This window comes from Miscanthus floridulus, chromosome 6, assembly GCF_019320115.1.
Source record: "Miscanthus floridulus cultivar M001 chromosome 6, ASM1932011v1, whole genome shotgun sequence".
In the NCBI taxonomy this organism is placed as follows: Eukaryota; Viridiplantae; Streptophyta; class Magnoliopsida; order Poales; family Poaceae; genus Miscanthus; species Miscanthus floridulus.
Window position 1 is genome coordinate 47,222,668 of NC_089585.1, and position 6,000 is coordinate 47,228,667.

Consider the following 6,000-nt stretch of genomic DNA (forward strand, 5'->3'; position numbering starts at 1 on the left):
GGGGCTCTACATCTATTTACCAAGTGAATCTAATGGCTCTAACTTGTTAGACGAATCTTTGAAAGGCTTCGTAGTTAACCCTATCGATCTTCCTTGGTAGTGGGTTAAGAGGCTCGTGACCTCAGGCAAAAGAGTAAATCATGACTCACAGTGAAAGTGTACAACCTCTGTAGAGTGTAAAACTAATATATCAGCTGTGCTCACAGTCACAAGCGGCCTTAGAACATTTATGGAATAGATGATCACTAAGAATTATTGGTTTATGCTATTCATTATTCATGTTTACATTGTTCATGTGTTTTACTTTGGGAATGAAACAACTTGTTGCTACTCTTATGCTAAAATTATGATAACTAAAAGCCGAATGTTGTTAAACCTGTGTCAAGCCTTTTGAGCCTCACAAACCCCATGTTACACTTGTTGAGTACGACATGTACTTACGCTTGTTTATTTTCATTATTTAGATAAAAATCCTGGATGGATAACAGAAGGCTATGGTAATGACGACTTTCCTAAGGATTACTAGACTTATGGTCAACCAGTTGACGTCTATAGGATCTATAGGAAGATAAAGAAGGCCTAGAGGGAGGGTGAATAGGCCTATAAAAAATTTAACTCAAAACTCTGTTAGAACAGAGGGCGGCACTGCCGGCCTTACAGGGCGGCACTGCCGCTCTACGAAAAATAATATAACACAGTTGAGATTTAACAGATATAAACCTGACCCCACTAGTTGCTTAATCCTACAATATAAAGCCAAGATCCAGTTCAAAGACTAGATACCACAGAAACTTCACACAACAATGAATCGAGCAACTAAACCCTAGCAACAGCTAGCAATAAGATGAACTGCAAGTATAGTAAAGATGAAGCACGCGAGACACAAGATTTATCCCATGGTTTAGCTCACCACTAAGGTTTGCCTAAGTCCACGTTGTTGAGGAAGCCACAAAAGGCTTGAGCTTGCCACCAAGGCTTGCCTTACCCTCGTTCTCAAATCAAGAGAGTGAACTCTTGAAGTGAGGGGTGATTTCTTAGTTTTTGAATGAGGTTACAAACCTCCCAAGGCTGTCACACAAGTTGGCAAGCACAAGGGCGATGCCTAGCCGGCTAGGAGCAAGCTCCAAGAGTAACAAACCCTAGAATCGCTGGCCAAATGTGAACCAAATGCTCTTAGACTTTGGGAATCAGTGGACCTTCTCTCTAATCGAGTTTTGCTGCCTTTTCTCTCAAGTTTTGATGGTTGGAATCAAGGATTAGCTTGAGGAATGGAGGAGCAACAATGGAGGAGAGAGGTGAGCTTTAGTTCTGTCTGTTTTTGAGCTGAATGACTCAGTGGAGAAGATGACTGTTGTGGGCCAGGCCTGAAGGGTATAAATATCCTTTGAGCTCAACGATCAGTTAAGGGCAGCACTGCCGCTATTAACCGGGCGGCACTGCCGCCCTAGCCAAAACAGGTAATAGGATATCAAATTTGGCTGGCTGTTTTGACTAGGTGGGAGGATGTAGATCTGTGAATTTGAGCATCTGATTCAATAATTGACCAACTGTCCTAAAATCCCTCTCAATAGTACGGCTTTCCCTAAACTCAAATTCAACACATAAAAGAATTTAAACCTCCTTTGAGCTAGGTCTAGCCACCTTTTGTAATTAGGACACCTGCAACCTGTACATCATCCTCATTCTTTGATTTCCTGCTTGTCATCTCGATAAATCTTATTAGTCCTCTAATTTGGTGGTCATCAATACCAAAACCCACAATAGGGCTTGATTGCACTTATAATCTCCCCCTTTTTGGTAATTGATGACAACCCAATTAGAGCTTACAAATGATATAAAATATAAACTGAGATTTTTGAACCATGGGAGTAGGAGCCTCCCCCAAAATATGTGAATAAAGATTTGAATTCTCAAATTTGCATGAAAGACCATGATTCACAGTTTAGGTGTGATGGAAACCTCCCCCTACATCCATGCCTATTGTGGGGTGCTGAACAAAGTGTCATAGGAATGAACTTGATGCATATGACAGGTTTTATCAGTTCAAGCACATAAGATTTCGGCTGATACAACAAAGGGCGGCACTGCCGGCCCCATAGGGCGGCACTGCCGTCCTGACTATGTCAGTCAGGTAGCAATCAGATTTCTACAGCAGATCATATGGATATAAAACAATTTAAACACAGAATATGATAAGCTAAAACTATAACCATGAATACATGTCCATATCCGAAGCAAATAAAGTCACAAAGTAGCATAATTTCATAAAATAGAGTTTTGAGCGACTCTTAAACTCACAACCTAACAACTACTCTCATCGTATCTGAACATCAAGCGCAGCAGTGAAGAACATATGGCATCGAAAAACTGTTGACCCCTCTAATTTTCTCCCCCTTTGGCATCAAGTACCAAAAAGAGAAGAAATAGCAGAGAGATCACTCATCACTATCGGAGTCGACGCGGGCACGTCCGGCGACGTGGGTGTGTGAAGTGAAGCATGCTGAATGTCGTGGAGGTGCTGCCCCAGCTAATGTAGAAGGCCCTGGCTGATCCGTCGAAGGATGCGGTCTCCTAGAATATGTGCGAAGCAAAGCTGCCTGAACCTGTGGATCGGCCTCTGTAGGGTGAATCTCTGCACCAAGGTCCTGCTGACTTGGGGGCTCCTCAAAATGCTGTCCCTGTGGGTACCCATAGTACTAACTGAATGGTTCATATGAGTGTCCATGCTGCTGATCATCTGGCTATTCATCATGGTGCTCATCTGCCTGATCCTACTCCTCATCGGAAGAAGAAAGGCGAGGCAAGTTAGGAAACTGAGGTGGTGGCTACACTGGTGGAAGTGGTGGTAGCCCTGCCATCTCCCTAGCATGCCTCACTGCTTCTCTATTCTCCATTCTATCCTCATAAGCAGTCTGAGAAATATATGTACAATGAGCAAAGATTACCTTCATCCATGCACTCATCTTTCCCCACTTAGACTTCTTTTGTTCCCTAGCCCTGGACGGCTCAGGAATATCTCTGTGTTTAGCTCTAGAAGAGTGAAAGCCTACTGCTCCACTATCTCCAAGTCCTCTAGAACCAGTGTGCTGAGTAGCTGAGCCAAGTCCCCCTAAGCCACCATGTGTCTTTTTGATCTTATAAATAGTGTGCTCATAGTCCTTAGGGAACCACATGCCAGTCACTCTTTCAATCATAAACATGAGGTAAGGAGCATAGGGCAAAGATCTTCTCCCATCATCCATGGCATATGCTAGCTCAACCCAAATGAATCTTAGAACATTAAACTTTTCACTGCTGGGAAACCTAGACAACACATTAGTGATATAGCCATTCAAATCTGTTGCATTGTCTTTAGGGTTGAGAGTGATCCTAAAGAGATTGTTCATGATGTAATAGAAGCTCTTGAGCTTTGTTCTTGACCAATCAAGAACTGCAAGATTTTGATCCTCTCACATGAAGCTTACTTCCATTGGCTCAAAACAACGCTCATTATGTATCCTCTCATATCCCCTGTGGATGTGTCCAAAACCAAGAATACGACAAAAGGTGACAAAGTCAATGCGATAATTTCGCCCATCAGTCATCCAATGAAGCTCATCCACTTCCCTGTTCCAATAGTAAGTAGCATGAAACTGAGCAAGAATCTCCCTGTTCCAATAATACCTGAAACTCATGATGTCTGTCATCTCAAAGCGGTCACAGGTCTTGATTGTTGTAGCAAATTGATGATCATCTCTGCTCTCCAAGTCACCAAAGTCAATGTACTACATCTTGCTAATCTTGCCCTTTGACTTGGATAGAATGGCTGTAGAATAAAAATCAGATTGAAAAGCATTCCAAAATCTATAATCAATGCCATTTGATTTGTCAGAGGAGTAGGGATCAATCTCTCTGGCTTCACCAGTCTTCTTACAACTCATAGAATAATCAACAACTCTATGATCATCACTATTTTGGGGAGGGATGAGATCGAACCTATCAGTGTTATCTCTCATGTAGCTGCTATCAAACTCTAAAATGTATAGAGGAGAATCAGGCCACACTTGAATGGTTCTTCCCATCTTCTAAATATTTTCCTCTTCAGCAAGGTCTTCATCAAGATTTCTGTCTCTGGGGTTATAGCTCGCCTGTCCCCTGCCTCTCTTGACCTTTTGCTTAGTTGTCAACACCTTCCTTTTACCTTGGTCCATCTATGCAATATAAATAAGACTTGATAAGAAACTGTATAAGATAATGAGTTAGACAAAGCTGCAAGCAGGTTTTAACAAGAAAAAGAATTTTGAAGATGACACAGGAAGCAGTGCTGGATTTGGAATCAGCATGGTAGGGTGGCACTGCCGCCCCCTGAGGCTGGCACTGCCGCCCTCAGTTGCTTCACTATTTCATCTTCCAATAGTGTCTATTCATCATCACAATTTCAGAATCATAGTCTAAGCAAGGAATACATGAAACCCTAGCCATGAATTTGAAAGATTAAGTATAAAAATTTTAGAAACAATTTTTGATAAATGAATCCAATCCATTCTGAACTTCATCAGATTTATGAACTTGAGAATAGCAGTTTGAATCTGCTAGGGGTGCCATTAATGGTCCCAAGGGCGGCATTGCCGCTCTCCCCAAAATTGTCCAACCGGTGAAATCCAAAATCAACTCGATTCAACCATCAAAAACCTTTTTAAACCCTTCATACTCCCCCTAGAAACTGAAATCCATGACTAAAAGCTTCACATTGCATAGATCAAAAGGGGTTAGGGTTTCACGTTGCTTCCAAACCATTGGAGTGGAGGGAGAAGAGAAGAAATAGCTTGGCTAGGAGCCTCCTGCAGTGACCAGCGAAGAAGAGTCTCGGTCGGCTGTAGGAGCGGCACTGCTGGGGTGGCAGTCCGCAAAAAACAGCAGCGGCGCATGCTTGAGAGAGAGGAAGAGAGAAGCACGGGCGTCGGCATCGGCTGGGAGAAGAGAGAGTTGGGTCGAGGGCCAGAGAAGGAATAAGTAGAAGAAAACGGGCCCCGCGACCTAGCCAAAATGGACTGAAAATGGCCTAGTTTTCAAAGAGCGGCACTGCCGGCCAAGATGGGCGGCACTGTCGCCCTACCAATTTTGCACGGTTTACGCTGAAACTTTATGAACTCCTTCACCTCAGATATGGATATATATTCTCTAAATATCATGACCAGTAAGCAATCAACAATACAGACAATGGTCATGGCACTTAGTTGGCCTTTTGAAAAGGTTTTGAAACACAATATAATAACCTTTTAAATCATTTTCCTATGTTGCTAAGCAGTCAAATAGAGGTGTGCTATATTTCAAACCATGTTACGAGAATCAAGTATATTTAGCTCACTATGCAAAGCACAAAACCTTGACTCATTGAGAGGCTTAGTGAAGATATCGGCTAGTTGTTTTTCGGTGCTCACATGACAAATTTTGATATCTCCTTTGGTTTCGTGGTCTCTCAAGAAATGATGTCGGATGTCCATATGTTTGGTTCTTGAGTGGCTTACAGGATTGTTTGTTAGCTTTATGGCACTTTCATTGTCACACAAGAGTGGGATTTTGGTGAATTGACATCCGAAATCATGAAGGGTTTGCCTCATCCAAAGTAATTGAGCACAACATGCACCGGCGGCAACATACTCGGCCTCAGCGGTGGAAAGGGCTACACAATTTTGCTTCTTAGAACTCCAAGACACTAGGGATCGTCCAAGAAATTGACATGTCCCTGAAGTGCTTTTTCTATCTACCTTGCAACCGGCATAATCGGAATCCGAATAGCCAAGTAGATTGAACTTGGAACCCTTGGGATACCACAAGCCAAGGTTAGGAGTGTGTACTAAATATCTCAAGATTCTCTTAACAGCCACTAAATGGCACTCTTTCGGGTTAGCTTGAAATCTAGCACACATGCACACACTAAGCATTATGTCCGGCCTAGATGCACATAAGTAAAGTAAAGAGCCGATTATGGAATGATATACCTTGATGTCTATGGCTTTC